Source organism: Chelon labrosus (genome assembly GCF_963514085.1).
Source record: "Chelon labrosus genome assembly, chromosome: 2".
NCBI classification, from domain to species: domain Eukaryota; kingdom Metazoa; phylum Chordata; class Actinopteri; order Mugiliformes; family Mugilidae; genus Chelon; species Chelon labrosus.
In genome coordinates this window covers 7355851-7375560 of record NC_140338.1, presented here as the reverse complement: position 1 = coordinate 7375560, position 19710 = coordinate 7355851, and positions in this window count along the sequence as shown.

Genomic DNA, 19710 nt, shown 5'->3' with positions numbered 1-19710 from the left:
TTAATTAAATCTTAAATGAAATCTGTACCAATGAACTTTTAAAATATAACGTATGTCAATTACCTCCTCCTTCCAACTTTATTGACAAACTTGTAAGAGCCTCATGGTTGCCTTGGCAACCGCTCAGCGTATCGGTACAGCAGCGCGGCGCTCTGAAGTTCATACGGTTGACCAATAAAAGCTTAAGACACAAGTATTAGATGACTAAATACTAAAATATGTTAACAGAGAATCTGACACAAAGACGTAGTAGCTCTGTACTAGTTAGCAGCGTTACTATGTCTTTGTAACCAGTTAGCAGATCAGCTAGCAGACAACGGGCTAAATCTGTTAGCCTACTGATCCACTGTTTTTAGTGCCGTACTTCCCTGTCATGAATTTGACCACCTCACGCTTTCGGACGGTTCAAAACGGAACTTACTTCTTCCCTCACTTTCCCCTCTTGTCCTCTGCCATTGGCTGCAACCAGCTGAGATAAGAACAGGCAAGCTTTTACGCAGAAACGTGTTCTCATATCCTGCGGGCCCCAACCTACCCGTGTCCATGTCCATCATTTACCACTTCCTGTTTTGACTGAAGGTCTAGTCTTGTGCTGTTCTTCATGTTTTTTAAGTTGTTCCCAAACCCTTTTTGTGTGTGTGTTTGTGTCAGGCTGCATCCTGCTGGGGATGGCTGCTGTCATCAAGGAGTGTCATTTCTATAGGGTGGGGGTGCCTGGTCTGGTCTAGGTGGGTGCTACATGTCAGGGACACCACTGTAAACTTCCAGCACCTGCAAGGAGAGGGAAATATTAAAAGGGTTGAACTCACAACAACGAAATTTACAAAACCAAACTTTGCTGCCAAAAATAATTCACAAAACAAATAGACAACTGCACAAACTTCTGAAAAACAGCTACAGTACATTTACATACCCGCAGGCAGCTGAACAAACAAATCATAAACGATTTCCAATTTAAGAAAAACTACAATTTGGTCAAACAAGATTAACAAAACTACTACCAGATCCTCATTAAACAAAAATCAAGTCGAATGAATACCCCAAATAAAGGAGTTAACCCAACACCGAAGCGAGCAATCCTGCAGGAAGGCCAGAGGTCAAAGTGGAGGGGGTACTGGTGATGAGTTTTGAACCGATTGCAGTTTATGAATGGTTTTGTTCAATAAACCAAATATGAGGGAGTTGCAGTAGTCCAGAATACAATAAACATAAAAATAAAAATAAAAGGTAAGCAATGAACCTGACACTGATATCTTTAATATATAGTGTTACATTACAAATAATAAAGTATCTAGTCTCATGTAATCTAATCTACTAACGAAGTTGTAAATTTTGTTCTTTTAACAGCAGTAGACCTTTTTATTTTGAAGGTGGCACCAGTTTCCTTCTTGTCCTGCACCGACTCAGGTTGACTTGACTGATGGAAACCTTGCATTAGTGGAAAAAGTCATGAGTTGGTAACAGGGTGGTTTCACAAGCAGCGTCATGTCACTGCAACTACACCTACAAGGATGTTGCTGAAAGCTTACAGTGCAAGTTACTGTAGCAACACAACAACAGAAGGATTTAGAGGGACGGCATCGTACAAACATAGAAGCATATGTAAGAATCTTAAAAGTGTCCTCATCAAATTGGATGTACCACAAACTACTGGAGTTAATAGTTTTTGGTGTTTATTTTCTAAAAACTAAAACATTTCCTGCTTAATTTAATTTTAACTGTGATCTGGTCGAAGTGTCATTAAGTTTAATAACTGCACAGAGCTGCTCTAATGGCAAAAAATGATTCTCAGGCGCCCTCTTGTGGTTACTAATGAGTATCACAGCTGTATGAATATTTTTGAGTGGCTTAATTTGCATCCATTTTCATTTTACAGTTTAAAATTGAACCCAGTGTAAACTAAATATTTTCCTGCGTAATCAAAGTTTATTTAATTGTGATTTCGTTCAACCCCAAACTGCATGTTCAGCTTCATCTGAGGAGAATTAAAATGCCCTGTCTTTGCTATCTCATGTTTATTACATCCCTTATATGCTTAAAAATTAATGTAGGATATAATTAAAATAAACTGCAGTGATAAGCTGTTTTTTTTTTTTTTAATTAAAGCTAAAAACAACAGAGAGTGCAGCAGAGGAAAGTTAACAAAGTAAAAAACTACATGGAAATGTTGTAAAGCTTTTTGGTTAGTGTTAAGTGTCAGATATTGAGGAGATGCATAGTTTGATATATGCTGTTAGTTAGTAAGAAATTTGGTATCTTTTTTTAAAAAAATTGGATATACAATTATCACGTCATATTCGTTGGACCGCACCGTCGCACAGTGAGTGACGTAGCGGGCCGCCGATCCGAGAATATTAAACAAAACAAACACAGTAATGGCATCAAAAAGAAGTTATCTCAGAAAAACGGAAGAAAGAGAAAACAGAGGAAGAAAAATGGTCAAATGATAAAAGTGAGGCATTTGTTGGTGATGTGGGCTGGACAGGTGGGTTTTTAGCAAGTTTATTTATCCTGTTAGCCAGCTAGCTAGCCCTGGATAAATGTTAGCTAGCTGGCTAGGATTTGTTCATAAACTTTGCTTCCTGAAAGTTGGTTAATATAAAACTAATATGTTGCATGTGACTGGACAGTCTGTCCTGCCATGGGCCTGACTGACTCCAGCCCCGTTTATTCACATTATTATTATTTTTATTACAGGGAGAGAGGGCATATGCTGATCAGTGTGAGGCTGTGATGTTAAATAAGCATTATTTTTAGTGTTGGTTTGTTGTACTTTTATAAACACTCAAAATCTGTTTTATTTCTTGACATATAGACGATTGTGGTTTTCCTTATATTGTAGTTGTTTTTATCAGTTTTACTTGACAGAGTGGCTCAACTTAAGGTGTTTAATTTTAACTGTAGCCTGTTTTGCTCATGAAGTGTAATAGATTGTGGCATCTTAGTGGACCATCTAAGGGTTAGGAATCTCTTCATTGTTGTTTGACAAACTAGGGCCCCCAAACAGCATCTTGCTTATGGCCTCCACGAAGCTAGAAACGGCCCTGTTTGGTTTAATAATTGTGCCAAGAGCTGCTCAAATGGTAAAAATGATTCTCAGACGCCCTCTAGTGGTTGCTAATGAGTACCACAGCTGTATAAATATGTGTGCGGCTTAATTTGCATCCATTTTCATTTTATGGTTTAAAAGTTGGACCCAGTATAAACAAAAATCTAATACAAACAGCAAATGATTGTCTCCGTTATTATGTACTTTTAATGTGTTAACGTGGCGGGGTCCATAAATCTGTTGACACAATCACAGAAGGAGGATATGTTTTGTTTTTGTGGGCGGAAAACAAGTCCTAAAACAACAAATAAGATATAAATCATTAACTTTAAGGTTGAAGGCAGCTGGGTTTAAAGTTAAGGCTGGTAGTGTTTCGTTTAAGTCTGCAGGAAATTCTTTTTTATTCAATTTAACGTCCTCTGAGGCAACGCAAATATGGCTGTGTGTGTATTGCTTTTTTTTTTTGCCGATAAACAAAGGAGGAAGTTTTAAACACTGTCATTGTTGCTGAAACACCTTCCCCACTGCGCCTCTTATCTCCTGCAACAGTAACATTTTTGGCATCAGTACTTTTTTTTTCTTTTTAATCGTGCGGTGTGCATGTCTAAGTTCGAAAAGAAGAAATAAAAACAGGAAGGAGAGATGAGTTCAAAAATGAAGGAAGAGAGACTGAGAGGCAGAGAAACAGAGGCAGCGAAGGGAGGATCAGGAGGAGGACGAGGAGGGGAGTGAGGGAGGTGTGCAACAATTTCCTGTAGTTGCATGCTCATCTGCGTCTCTCAACCTTCATCTCTGAGTCTGTATCTGTCAGAGTGAAGAGCACAGGCAAAGTTTTCGTTTTTGGTGTTTATTTTCTAAAAACTAAAACAATTCCTGCTTAAATGAATTTTAGCTGTGATCTGGTCGAAGTGGGTTACCATGTCCATCAATTTCAATTCAATTCAACACACAGCAGTTAACATGCTATACAGTAATAGCACAGAATTGCATGACTAGTAGTAGATAGGAAATTAGAGGGCAAGAGCTCTGTGCCAGAGAAAAGAAAGTGGAGGATGCAAGAGAGGAGAGAGAAGAAAGAAGGACGACATGTGTTTGGTGCATCGTCCCCCAGCAGCCTAGGCCTATAGCAACATAACTAAGGGATGGTTTAGTCCAGCCCTAACTATAAGCTTGATCAAAAAGGAAAGTCTTAAGCCTGACCTTAAAAATAGAGAGGGCGTCTGCCTCCTGAACCCAAATTGGGAGCTGGTTCCACAGGAGAGGAGCCTGATAGCTGAAAGCTCTACCTCCCATTCTACTTTTTGAAATTGAAATAGGAACCACGAGTAGGCCTGCACTTTCAGACCGAAGTGAACTGTTGGGATGATATGGTACAATGAGGTCTTTAAGATATGATGGAGCTAGGCCTTTAAGGGCCTTGTATGTAAGGAGGAGGATTTTAAATTCTATTCTAGACTTTAAAGGGAGCCAATGAAGAGAAGCTAAAACTGGAGTAATATGATCTCTCTTGCTAATTCCTGTCAATGCTCTTGCCGCGGCGTTTTGAAACAATTGGAGGGTTAGTCATGTGTCATGTCTCTGTGTAGAGACGTCTCAGTACAGGGTTTGTTGGAGGCTGGACATGAGAGAATATTCAGAGTTTGTTTAGCTGCTGAGACATGAGAACAAGGAAATGCATTTTGGGCAAATGACTGCAAAGTATAGTTACACTTCTGGGGAGGTGAGGCTACCTCTGAGGCTACGCTCAGTATAGCATAGAAGGACAGAAGTGACACATGAGCTTCAGGCTACAGCTGCACTGTACCTACAGCGTAGAAGTGATCCTCTTGTTTTTGCCTCATACCCACAACTTGTAGCTAAATATGACATTCCCGAATCTGGCCTTTTTCGACTCTTTCAAATTCGGAATTACATCAGGACGCATTTACCCATGCAACGAGGCCCTTGAGGCAATAAACAAATTTGACCCTGCTGCAAAAGGGGCTGTTTCGTTCTTTTACCGGATCCTGCACAACAATACTCCATTGAACACAGCGAGCCTTAGACAGGCATGGACAGATGAGCTAAACACAGAACTGGGAGATGAAGTATGGGATGAATGTTTAAAAAGTATACATGATTGCTCTGTGAACGTCAGACATTGCCTTATACAGTTTAAGACATTACACAGGCTCTATTACTCTGGAGAAAAACTGCACAGTTTCTTTCCAGATGTTTCACCTATTTGCGACAGATGTAAGTCCACAACTAGTGACGTAACACATTCTTTTTGGTTATGCAGTAAATTGTATGGATACTGGAAAAGTATTTTTCATTGTTTTTCTATGGCTTACGGTAAATGTTGGGAGCATGATCCGCTTGCAGCCATTCTTGGGGCAACTACCCCTTTGTCTTCAGCCAATAAATATGAGAAAATGGCTATCCTATTTGGAACTGTGATTGCGAAGAAGTTAATCCTCCAGACATGGAGGTTGGACACTGCACCCACGTACAATCTGTGGTTGAGAGAAATGGCAAGCATGCTTCACCTGGAGAGACTGAGACTTTATAATGAAGACAAGTGTGCCGGCCCCAGGGCCTATACTGGTTTGGTGTTTGTGTTTGTCTCTCTTGTCTTCCAGGGTGCCGGTAGCTGGTTGGCCATTATGGGATTGGAGGCAGCTGGCCACTGTCTCCAGACTCATAAAACCCCGCCCTCCTGCGAACTCATTCTCTATCTTGCTCTGTCCCTGACACCATGCTAACTTGATTTGAGTTCTTCTAATTTCTTGTATAGTTTATTTTGCATTTTCCTAGGTTGATCTAGGTTGGTAGTTTCTTTTTGTTGAAAGATATGGTTAATATTTCTTTTTGGAATTTATCTTTGTTAAAATAAATATTTTCTTTTGATGTAACTCCCCGTGTGTTTCCCTTATTTGTTATGGTCTCAGAGCCGGGCCATAACACAAGGGAGACACATTTGACAAGATGTGGGACCCGGTACTTCAACTGTTTCAAGGATAGGATTAATGTATCAATCGCTGTGAAACACCTTGCTGTGTGTATCTCCCATTTTACTCTTCACCTTGTACATTTTCCTTACCACTTTTAATTTGTATATTTATTTAATGTACATGGCTGTGGCTACTGTTGTTTTTGTTATTTCTTTCTTATGATGTGCTGAACCTGTTCATGTTCTTTGTTTTATTTGTTAGTTCTAGAGTGGGAGGAGGGTTCTTTTCCTTTATATGTTTATATATATATATACATATATATATATTTTATGTATATATATATTTTTTTCTATATATATCCCCAAAAAATAATAAATGTTGAAGTAATTTCATATAATGTGAAAATGAATATGTAAAGAGTCAATATGTTTATGATTGTATGCCAAATAAGTGTATATATATATGTATATATATATGTATATATAAAAGAAGTGATCCTCTCAAACAAGCATCTAAAACCGAGCTAAAGATGTTTGGAACTGACAATAACAAACTACTGCAACACAGAACACATTTACTCAACACACACTAATGTGTTAAACCACTGAATGACTGAAAACTTTTTCAGGGAAACTCGATCCTTTTACTGACTACTTCACCATTTTCAAAACCGCTGTACGGCCGTATGACTGTGCTAATTAACGTTGCCACAGCTGAAAACATTTTCAGAGAAAATAATTCTTTGAAAGCCAAAAAGTAAGTGCACTGCAAAAAAAGAAAAGCTGGGTGAACTCAAACTTTCAAGGCAACAAACTTCGAGAAAATTTTAAGTTGGGCAGTTAAACTAAATATTTTAAGTTTTGCTTTTGAGTTGCTCAACTCTGAATTCTGATTTGTCAACTCAACTAGAAGTTGTACTAACTTTTAATTTTACGTTGTAAAAACTTCTAATCCTTACTTCTGCTAATTCTCCCGTTAGTTGTACCAACTTTTAAGTTTACATTGTAAAAACTTTTAATACTTACTTCTGCTAGCTCTCCTGTACATTTTACATGGTAAAAACTGAAATCTTATACAGAATCCACTTAATTTGGTTTAGTATAGCAGAATAATTTAGGAGGAATTTAAAATTGCACACTGCAATAGTTTATAGTGTAACCCAACTTTACAATTTACAACCAATAACTTTTTTAATCAAATGTATAAAAAATTACAGATGCAACATATGCATTCAAAACATTTATTTAAACCAGCATCAAATCCCTTCCAGCAGGGCCAAGTAAATGAAAACTGAGACCCAATTGTCCCGGTCCTAGCAGTTAACTTGTGCCACACTGTATACTTGTAAACTTAGACTGAGAGGAGAAAAAAAAATATATATATATATCGAGTCATGTATACCAGACTTCACAGAACCAGTACGACACACAACTATCAATATAATAAATCAGTTTACAAGGTTACTGAGTGCCATAATTTCCAGTCTCAAAATAATCAGAAATTTTTTGTAACACTGCTCTATACTATGTGACAGCAGACTGAACACTGAATCTTAACATGTTGAAGAAAAACCCAATAAAGTGCAAACTAAATGTAAAGAGTAAATTAACATGGTGTTGGCTGAACAGAAAGGAACTTTTAGGTCAACAATTCCAGAACCAACATTATCAGATAACTTGTGGGTTTACTGAAGCAGTTTGTTTTTGAGGGATCTGACCCTTGAAGTGAGGTCCGTACCAAGTTCCATGAAAACCTTCTGAACAGTGTCGAAAGTGTACCTGAGATCTTTTGGGTACTTAAGGTTTAAGGCGTAGATCAACCCAAAGAGGTAAGCAAAAGCAGTTGGCAGGTCAGGGAGATCTTGAAGGACAATCTCTTCTTCCACAACGACAGCAACACTCACAACACTTTGAGGAGCTGTGCTGTCATCATCCTCCAACTCAGTGAGGATACCCACAGCGAGGCCCTTTGTCTGCTCCTCTTCTGGGTCAGTGTCCTTGTGTTAACAGACGGGAAAAGACCAACACGTGACTTGCAAGACATTAGTCATTAAAATATTGTGAATCAGAATAAGCTATTACTAAATGAATTCCAAATTATTGGATAAACATTTTTTCTGCAAATAGAACTGCAAGTTTGACATATTAACCATTTCCATCCCATATTCCACAACCACAAACTGAACCCCCATACACACATCAACCGACATCAATTAGGCTACATCATAGCCAGGAGAGTACAACTATTGAAGACACTCTGGACATTGGGAAAGATGAAGGGATCAAGGAAGACAGAGAGGTAATGGTTGAAGTCAATGTTAAAATACAGCACTATAACATATTTACAATTTCTATTCATAACTACTCACAAAACAGGTCCTGAAGGGCTTCTCCTGACTGTCATGGAGATACAAGGGAAGGCCCTTTAATGCTGCAGTTCGTCGATGTGCAGTCATGCCAGATGAAACATTACGAGATGTCATTGATATACAAGAAGTAGAGTAAACATGCATGCAGCTGTCCTCTACCATATTCAGAAAATTCCCGTTGATTGCACATCAAAGGTTTACTCATTTTAAAGGGTAATTTGGGCCCTGTGATTGCTCACTGTCAAGGTATGTCCACTGAAAGTGCTTGTTGGTGTCATTTGCATACAGGCCAAGATTATTATCAGTGTCTGACAACATTATGAAAAGGATCCCTACAGAGCAAGATATATTTTTTTAAAGATAAAGATACCCTTTGTTTAAGAAAAAGCCACTATATTTCAGTAATTGTATGTCTTTGATCAACCACTATCTGAATTGGTTTGCTTATTTGTGCCATCGTGTCAGTCCCTTAGACGTCAGGGAAACTCGATTCTTTTTACTGGCTACTTCACCATTTTCAAAGCCGCTGTACGGGCGTATGACTGTGCTAATCAACGTTGCCACAGCTGAAAACATTTTCAGGGAAAATAATTATTTGAAAGCCAAAAGGAAATGTTGTGAAACAGAGCAGTCTGTACTCAGAAGATTACCTTAGAAGTGTGCGGTTGATGTACTTTAAATAAATTGTTCATCACTGTAATGCTAATCAGTGACTAGTCAGCTGTGTCATGTCTCTGTGTAGAGACGTCTCAGTACAGGGTTTGATGGAGGCTGAACATGAGAGAATATTCAGTGTTTGTATAGCTTTCTGCTATAGCCTTTGTGTATGTTGTGTCATGGCGGTTGGTGCATGGTGGTGCAGATGTAGGACACAAAAAGTTTGAAGTGAGGCTAGAGTAGATGGGAAAACAGCCTCTGAAGACAAAATACAGGCAAAGGTTATTCTTTTCAGTCAAGGGCTTAGTTTAAAAAAATACAAAGTCTGGAGCGTGTCTACCAAGTGAACTGGCAGTGTGGTGAAGTGGAAGCCCAGTATTTGCAATCATTTATTGATAAAGACAGGAAAGACAGGCAGTAAAGCCATTCATGCACACCTGACTACACTCTGGTCATAAAACTGTTTGGTTTTATTCCCCCCTTCACAGAACTAGATAAAACCATAAGTTTCAGTTGTTGTTACCAGAAAGGTTCATTAAAGAATTCATCAAACCTCTACAGGACCATGTCCATCACATTTGTCTTTAGATTACTTCTTTTACCTAAGGTGAGTTGGGCGAATTGAATGTCATTGAATCAAATGAAACTTTTAAAGAAGACTGCTGGTCCTGGAACAAAGACCTTAGTGTTAAGCTTTGTGATAAGCAAATAGTGAATCTACATATTGATATGAATGACTGAATGAGTGACTTCTATCTAACATTCTTATCCAATGGTATAACAGGTGAATAAAAGTCCATGAAAGCCCCATGCACTGGGAGGTACAACATAAAATCTATAAAATGAAATATCAAAAAAGGTTAAAAAAAAAAGGCAACTGGACTTGTAGAGTTTTTTGAGAAGATGTTTCACCACTCATCTGAGTAGCTTCTGAACTGAAGACAGGCATATGACTGTGCTAATTAACGTTGCCACAGCTGAAAACATTTTCAGGGAAAATAATTCTTTGAAAGCCAAAATGAAATGTTGTGAAACAGCAGTTTGTGCTTGGGTGGTTTTCTAAGAAGTGTTGATAATAATAATCAATGTGGTTTTGTTGATAAACCTTTGCTTCATGATTGGTGGCTCCATGGCCAACAGGAGATGGTGAACACAGTTAAAAAGGTGGTGCCACTGGACAGCAGTCATTGGAAGCTGAACGACAGCAATGGCTCATCTGACGCTCCTTCTTGTTCTGCTGTGGGTCGGTGAGTAGAGAATGATGTTTTTGTGATTTCTTCATTTTGAAACTTGATCACATCACGTTTTACTGATCCATCAGATGCTGGTTTTGAATGTTTAAAGCTTTATCTCTCTCCCTCATTTCAGTACATGGAATGGGAACATTATTTATATTTTTATATTTCTAACATATTTAAGTAGATTTGGGCTTTTGGGTGTTTTTTAATAAATGATTTACCTAAAATCTGTGTCTAGTCAATGTCAGTGAGTGACTATGTTGTTCAGTGAGTAAAACCAACCAGTTTTAGCACAAAGATCCAACTCATAGTAGATCATTTTCTCCTTCAGGTACCACAGTGAGCACAGTGGTGGATGTGGACAAAAGAATCATTGGAGGTCGACAGTGTGGTCCAAATGAGCGTCGGTATCATGTGAAATTGGTTGATGAAGACGGTGATTTCATCTGTGGAGGCTCTCTAATCAAAAACCGGTGGATTCTGACTGTGGCTCACTGCTGGGAGCCAGAATTGTAAGAAAATCCAAATATTTCTGAGTCTTAAATTTAGACCAAAACCTCATAACGATTATGTGATTAAACTATTGACATGGAACAGTAGACACAGCTTTACCTTTCACCTAAAATGTGTTTTATGGCAATGACATTACTGTGCAAGACATAATGAGATATAATCTGTACATGCAGGTCTGTCATTTTAGGAGTGCATCCAGGTCCAGGACAGCCACAGCCAGTGAACATGACCACAGCTCAGAGACTCGAGTGCCATGACATCATGTTAGTGAAGTTACCTGCAGGAACACGTATTCCACCTGGGGTTCAGCCTATAGACCTTGGTAACTGCAATGCAAGACCAGCACCGTGAGTAGTTAAAGATGTACTGATGTTTACTTTATTTTTATTTTATTCAGTTTTAGACACTTTAATTCAAAACACATTTTTGGCAAATGCATCATATTTACTATGATTCCATAATACTACTCAGTCTGAAGCTTCATAATAAAAAACAACAACATATTTAATAAAAAAGGAAAATAATGAAATATAATATTAAGCTAGAACTACAGACTGACCTTTGTTTTATTTTATTTTTCCTTTTTGTTTATTTTTCCCTTTTTTTCCTCATGTTTGGATCTGAACAAATTTGAAATTGAAATGATAATAAGTAAAAGTAATCATCTGTTGAGTTTTGAGAACATTCTTCTTCTTCTGATTATTTTTTTCCAGGCGAGCCCTGGTGCAGATTGCAGGCCATGCTGGCACTACCCCGGGCCCTAATAATACAATAAGTGAGGTTTTCTTGTCATTATTATTTATAATATATAAATTATTATTATTTAAATTATCATTTATAATATGTATCATTTTCACACGTTAATAAATATTAATATAAAGCTGCTAACTGTTAACTTTAATTTCACTATATTATTATTTAATGACATTAACTGGGCAATGTATTCTGAAAAACTGAAAATATAATGTGATTTATGTCCATGGATAGAATTTATATTACAATCAAACAGTGTCTCAGATTACATTCTATGGAGATGTCTTTTTATTTTATTTGACAACTATGGAACTTTTTTTCATTCCTTTGTAGTGAATGAGGGTCAATCACCAACTCTTCAGTGTGCAAATGTTACCGTCGCTGACTGTGGTGACATCAGACAACTTATGTGGGACACACAGTCTACTCGCCAGCACTGGTTCTGTGGTCATACTCTTGGAGTGGATGCATGTTGTGTGAGTTGGTTTAGCTACTAACCTGGAACATTTTCAATAGTTTAAGATTCATCAGAATTTAAATAAATAGATCACAACCTTTGAATAAACATGTTTCTCTTTCTCACAGGGTGACTCTGGTGGAGGAGTGGTGTACAATGACCAGCTCTATGGTTTAATCAGTGGCAGTGGTAAATACCTGAATCAACTACCAGTTCGTTTCGTAAACCTTTGTCACCAAGACTTTTTACAATGGATCAATAGAACTGCTGTTCCATAACAGTGAAAAAAATGTTGTGTTCTGTTCTGTGGTTAAAGATAAACATGTCACAAAACTCTTCCAGAATAAATATTATGTGACACTACAACCCTGTATGAGACCTTGTTTACTATGAAAAGATGAATCTCTCTGACGTTACACACACACACACACACACACACACACACACACACACACACACACACATACATATAACTGACTGACTGGTTACCTGTTTGTATACATGACACCTACTAGAGATACAATAAATATAGAAACATTTTGGTGACGTGTGGGACATGGGTGAGCTGTCTGTTCTCAGCATGTATTCAGGTCAAGAAAGTAGATTTCATTGTTCCTCAGTGTTACATAGTAAAATGACAAAAGTTCATAGGGAAGAATGAAAATAGTGGACTGCATAACCACAAACTGTTCATGACATGCCTTCTCAATACATAGCACTCTTGGTGAGAGAGTCCAGTTGTTCTAGGAAAAGGCTATATAAAGAAATGTATTTCCAGGAGCAAATCATTTTAAAATGATAGAGACCACTCTAGTTCCAAGTCATTGGGGACCAGGGCTACAAATGTTAGTTGTTTAATTAAGAAAAATAAGTGGATTAATAATGTAGACCTCATCTTATAACAATGACTTAATAATTACGAGCTCACAATTACCACAAAAGAGGAAACACTGGTAGCCTAGTTCAGTCTGTACAGCTGTACATTCTCACCCACTAATTTCAAGTAATTTCAGAGTAAAATGAATTTATAGCATTGGTCTATAGAAAGGAGGCAGTGTTGGACAAAAATGAGATTCTGAGATTCTGTTCATCTTAGTTATTCTTTAGCAGGAGTAAAACCTTAGAAAATAAGAGACTTGGCATTGATTAAGCTTCTTCTTCTATTTTCTTCTTCACCAGTGACGGTATGGTGAGGTTCGTGAGGCACAGATTTACACTGATGACCCTAAATTCACCATCCTACACTAACTGATTTAGTTTCAAATCTCAAATGATCATTCTTAACGTAATGTAAAATCTACAGCGGTTAAGAGAGAGAATAAGAGTGGTAGAGGGCACGTTTGCTGGAAATATGGAAATATTTGAATTTAAAACCAAATTGTCACCTTAATCAAATATATACAGTATTATATATAGTAATATTGAGTTGTTAAACTAAATATCTTCAATCATTCACCACTTCCTGTTTTGACTGAAGGTCTAGTTTTGAGAACTGTTTAAGGTTAGATATACAATCTTTAATTTCTGGGTTTCACACAGAGAAAACATCCCAATAAACGGAACATGGCTTCATTATATGGTTCATATGCATTTCCTTCTAGTCTGGGAACATCTGGACCTCAGGGAATATATTCCCAGTGTCAGAAATGGTGTGTCTGTTACTATACTTGAGTAAACTGGAATAAATGAAAGGAGAAATGTGAAATTTCTGTCCTCGCCTATTTTTTCCCCTATTTGTAAGAGGATAACACTATGCTAACAATAATCCCATGCACACAGATGCCACTGATCACCTTCAGCAATTTATTGACTACAAATGTAACAAATCTGATGTAATTTGAGCAAAGGTCAAAGTCTCCACAAAAGGCTTTAGTAAGGATAGGACCAGGCGGACATTCATTTGGCACAATTTGGCACAGTTTGGCACCAGTGTGCCAAATAGGTTATTTTCCACTTCCAAAAAAAAACTGTCTCAAAAAGCCTCATTTGTCCTTCGGGGCCTTCAACTACGACAATTGCAACTAAAACAGTTGTCTTAGAGACACAAAATGGCTGAGGGTGGACTTGCTCGTGCGTCATGCGTAATGGCAGTTCTCTCTCTCCAGCGTCTGTATGTTTACGCATCGAAAAAAGCCGCGATAACCCGAAGTTTACTTCGGAAAATGGGACCTCATGAGAAAGCTTGTGATCTCTACTACATCATCGCAGTGTAATTGACTCTGTAACATCAACACACGACCAGTAGGTGGAAGCAAAAGACTGTGTATGAAGTCGAGCAGTGACGACGCTGTATGTAGGCTGCCATGGCGTCTGTTTTCATCGGAGAACTGTACCGATAGACTCAAAATGACCACGAAAGGGTAGGGAAACAATATCAGTCGCTTTTTATCAGTCGCGAAACTTGCTTTGTTATTTGATGGAATATTGAGACATAAACACAGAATTTCACGTGTTGACGATAAAATGCGAACTTTTGCTGCGTCATTGCTACGGGGCTGACATTCGCTGGTTTGGTCGGACTATGTTTTGCTTGGTATGAGCGGAAAGATTAACTTCTCTAGTTTATTATGATACCTAACATGACTGAATCGAGCGAGAGGATATAGAGTACTGCTGCATTTCATTTCGACTGTCCCCTATTCACGCAGCTGTTATTTTTTTAATTAGATATTTAAATTACTGCCAAACAAACTGTCTTTGAGAAAAATAGACTTGGACTGTTGTTTTGGTAGCTTTGAAGCCTCGTCTTTTGGAAACATTTGGAAAAAAAACACCACAGCATGTAATTAACTTTCGATACTGTAGCGCTCTCCCGGACCCGGTACCGGGTCCGTGGGGTTTAAGATAACAACAAGACTAAATATGTTACACTGACATGAAATACATTAACTAGGCTATGGAAATGATGACACATGATAAGAGTGTGTACAACCATTATACTGATGACATACACAGAGCCTCAGGCTAGAGACAAATTCAAGGTGTAATTTATGTTCAATCTACCTGATTCTATTTCGACTGAACCTATAGCATCGTGATTGTAATTAGAAGTGTGTTGATGATTTCATCACTGGGAGGAACATCAAACATCATCCATTGCTCTCAATAGCTGTCTGTGCTTCAAACATTAACATACGCTCTTTAAAAATAAGCGCCCAGACTTCAGATATTCATTTTTCTTCTCTGTTAAAACATTATTGTTATTATTGATTGATTATACACCAATCAGGCATAACATTATGACCACTTTTCTAATATTGTGTTGGACTCCCTTGTGCCTCAAAAACAGGTCTGACTCATCAGAGAATGACATGGGTCTGCTGAGGGTGTCCTGTGGTGTTTGGCAACAGAAGTGTTGCCAGACGGTAAACGAAGAAATAGCGTACTTTTCCTTTAAAATGATAACATTTAACCCAAACTATCGTACGTACTAAAACAACTTGAAAAAAATCACACACGAGGACAGTGCATTTAAAAACAAAGCTATTCTATGTGCATGAGACTGCAATAACCTAAGGAATGAACACAGAGGCTTGGCCATTTGAATGAAACAACTGCTCTATGCAGTCAAATGGTAAACTATCGTATATTTGCCCTTTTATATTGTATAAATGAGATAATTATTGTATATCCGGCAACACCGGTGGGAGCCTTTGGGTCCTGTGGCCAGGTTAACACCTTGTGCTGTTCTTCATGTTTTTTTTGTTTTTTTTTAGTTGTTCCTAAAGCATTTTTGTGTGTGTGTCTGTGTCAGGCTGCATCCTGCTGGGGATGGCTGCTGCCATCAAGGAGTGTCATTGCTATGGGGTCGGGGTGTCTGGTCTGGTCTAGGTGGGTGCTACATGTCTAAGTAACATCCACAGGAAGAAATGCCAGGTCCAAAAGTTTCCCAGCAGAACACTGAATTGTCACAAGATGTTATATCCTCCTGTCAATGGTTTTAATGTTGTGGCTGATCAGTGTATGCTCTCCTCTGTTGCTGACAATTCAGTTCAAATTTTATGCAATACCTCATTTCCACTGACAAACATTTTTGTGAGATAATGTATAAAACCTATTTATTATTACAGATCACATTTATGAACAACATTTCATCTTGGTTTCCAGTGAAGGTCCGTCCACCGCTCCACTCTACTCTTTTGCAGAGCACTAGGACACTACTTCCTGCACTGTGTCTTAAAAAAAAGGCATCCTGGGGCATTTCTCCCCATGTTCCTCTGATTAAAACTAATAAACCATCTGAGTGACATAAAACAAGGACTGTGGAATATGTTATTAAAGTCAATGAGTTAAGAGCAGAGCAGAACAGTGCCCCTATAAGGGCAGGTACTGTTGAGTAACTTTGCATAAACGTGCAGAGCCTTGCAGCCAATGGGCCTGATAATAAAACAATAAAAGAAACTGCACGGTGGCTGCCATGTAGTCACCAGCGTTTGAACAGAAGGGCAAACGTTACATGGCGAAGAGCAGCGATGGCTCATCTGACGCACCTTCTCTGTTCTCTGTGTGTCAGTGAGTATTCAGCTATTTATATTGTAGTTCACTTCTGTTTCTTATCGTGTGTATCTGTCTGTGGATTGGGGTTAATGCAAAAATGGCTTAGTATGTTTAGATGCACCAAGCCTTAAAGAGATTCTGTGCAGTTTTCAATTAGTGGTGACTGATGTGCAGTCAGTGACAGTCATACAGACACATGGTGGGCAGTTCTCCTTTCAGGTGACACAGTGAGCTCAGTGGAGGATCTGCAGAAGAGAATCATTGGAGGTCATGAATGTGAGCGTGACTACCACGTCAGACTGAGAGGAGTCGGTGCCTCTGGATATTCCAGTCTTTGTGGAGGCTCTCTGATCAGTCACCAGTGGATTTTGACGGCAGCTCACTGTCTGAAGCCGGGAATGTGAGAAAATCTCTGTATTATATTATAACGTCTAATGCAATATACACCGATCAGACATAACATTATGACCACTGACGGGGAGAAGAAAACAACATTGACCATCTTGTGACAATACAATGTTTGGACCTGGCATTCATTGGTGTGGATGTTACTTAGACATGTAGCACCCACCAAGACTAGACCAGGCACCCCCACCCCATAGCAATTCTTGATGACAGCAGCCATCCCCAGCAGGATGCAGCCTGACACTCACACACACACACACAAAAACACTTTAGGAACAACTCAAGAAAAAAAAACAAAAAAACATGAAGAACAGCACAAGGTGTTGACCTGGCCTCCAAATTCACCAGATCCCAAACTGATCAAGTATCTGTGGGATGATGCACAGAGGCCCCTCCCCTCAACCCACAGGACCCAAAGGCCCCCCACTAACAACATTCTGTTGCCAGACACCACAGGACACCCTCAGAAGACCCAGCAACTGTTTTGGAGGCATAAGGGAGACCTACACAATATTAGGAAGCTGGTCATAATGTTACACCTGATCGGTGAATGTCTAGCATCTACTGTCATTTCTTATATTGTTCTTGAGGAGCTCAATTATAACAGACAAAATCAGACACCGAACAGCAGTGACATGCAGATTTAAGGTATGTAGTCATGGTCTCATGTTAATCTTTACCTCCTACCTTCAAGTAGGACTTTGTTTGCAAACGTAAGTGTGCATCCTGGAGGTCCAGCACAAGAAGTGAAAATCACAGCAGAACCTGTGATCTATACCGACGACAAACTCAAGTCTCACGATCTCATGCTGCTGCAGCTGCCTGTCACCTCTGGTATTCAACCGGTAGCTCGCGCGGACTGTGGAGATCATCCTAAAATGTGAGTTGTGTGTTTCATTCATTCATTCATCTTCTGTAATCGCTTGTTCCTGTTAAGGGTCGCAGGGGAGGCTGGAGCCTATCCCAGCTGTCATCGGGCGAGAGGTGGGGTACACCCTGGACAGGTCTCCAGGCTATCACAGGGCTAACACAGAGAGACAGACAACCATTCACACTCACAAATATGGCCAATTTAGAATCACCAATTAACCTAACCAGCATGTCTTTGGACGGTGGGAGGAAGCTGGAGTACCTGGAGAGAACCCACGCAGACACAGGGAGAACATGCAAACTCAGATGTGTGTTTCTCTGAATTAAAAAAAACAAAAACAAAAACAAAAACTGTGCTGATCATTACTTTACACTACAGCATTTTTTTATATATGTTTAAAAGGATACCTTTATGGGGGTTTGAACAGTTTACGTCTATGGTAACATAACTGGATGAAGGTCAAATGAGCCGACCATGTCTCTTAGAAATTAGATCCATATACGTGTTTCTTCAAGCTAAGATTTGGTCACAGGATCTTGACACAGAGGTGCATACCAATCACTCCTAGGAGTTTCTTTAAAGCACAGTATTAACCTATAAAGATGCAGTAATGCATCCATAAAGTTAGCTAAAATCAAACAAGTTTACCCCACGATAGACGGGCCAATCACCTGCCTCATCTGCTGCATCAGGTTAAAGCTTAGTTGCTCAGTCCAGTTTGCCCTGAATGAATAAAGAAGCGCATATTTTCATCCTGCGCCAAATGTTCAACACTGATCTTAAATTAACTTCTTTATTTGTTTCTTCTTGGTGTCATTTTCCAGATTTGAGATCGCGGGTAACGCTGCCACCACTGGAGACCCAGAGGACAAAAGGAGTGAGATGATTTTTGATAATCTGATAAAGTGAATGATCTGTTTATGTCATTCTTCTTTAATTCTTCTTTGTCTTTCTTCATAGTCTCCAAATGTAGTGATGGATATGTGCTGATGCTGTCAAAGACAATGCGATAGTAGCTCACTGACGCACACTCTTTTTAATGCCACGTACTTTTTTAAATTGCATTTACGATATAAATTTCTGACCCTTGGCCTGACCCATAGTTTGGAAATTATGCTGATGTGATGCAAAAGCAATAATGAGAAACAAAACTTCTTGAGTAGAAACTAACAAAGAAACAGAAGCTTTGAGTGGCAAAGCCCCAAAACATTCACTTTCGGCCCAAACCCAATAATAAAAATAACAATCTTCTGAATAAAGCAAACATATTCGTCTACTCCTATGCTGTTATAAGTATTATAACCTGAAAAATGCCCCATGATGATAAAAAATAGATTAATTTGCGATTAATCGCAGTTAAATATTTAAATCTATTGACAGCCCATGTACGTACAATTTCTCTTTTGAGCCAAAATTGTATTGTTCTGTACTTTACTGCAAAACTGCTTTCATTCAAACCGGTCCCACTGTTCTTCTTTTCCAGAATCCGGAACATCACCCACTCTCCACTGTGCGGACATTGATGTCGTCGACTGTGAAGACCTCAAAAATACTTTGCAGGAACAATTCCCAGATGCCTACAAGGTCAAGGAGTATCAACACTGGCTCTGTGGCCAAACTCCTGGGAAGGATATATGTTTCGTGAGTTGGCACGATCTGTCTGTTTTTACACAGCAGTATTATAGGTAGAGAAAAAACATGTTAAAGGGGAATTACCGTTTTTTACAACCTGGATCTTATTTCTGTCATAAAGTACAATCGTTTACTTACCCATATAACTTTGGTGTCATTAGGAGTCGTTCGGACGATATTTAGATCCATGTATAACCATATAATGGGAGTGACTGGGGCACCGAAAGGCAGCCTCTAAATAACGCATTATCTGCTGCGAAACTCATTCATTTCACCAATATTTTGTTATGGTACGTTAATGCTATTCCCCGTTGAGTCCGGAGTTACCTGTTATCTA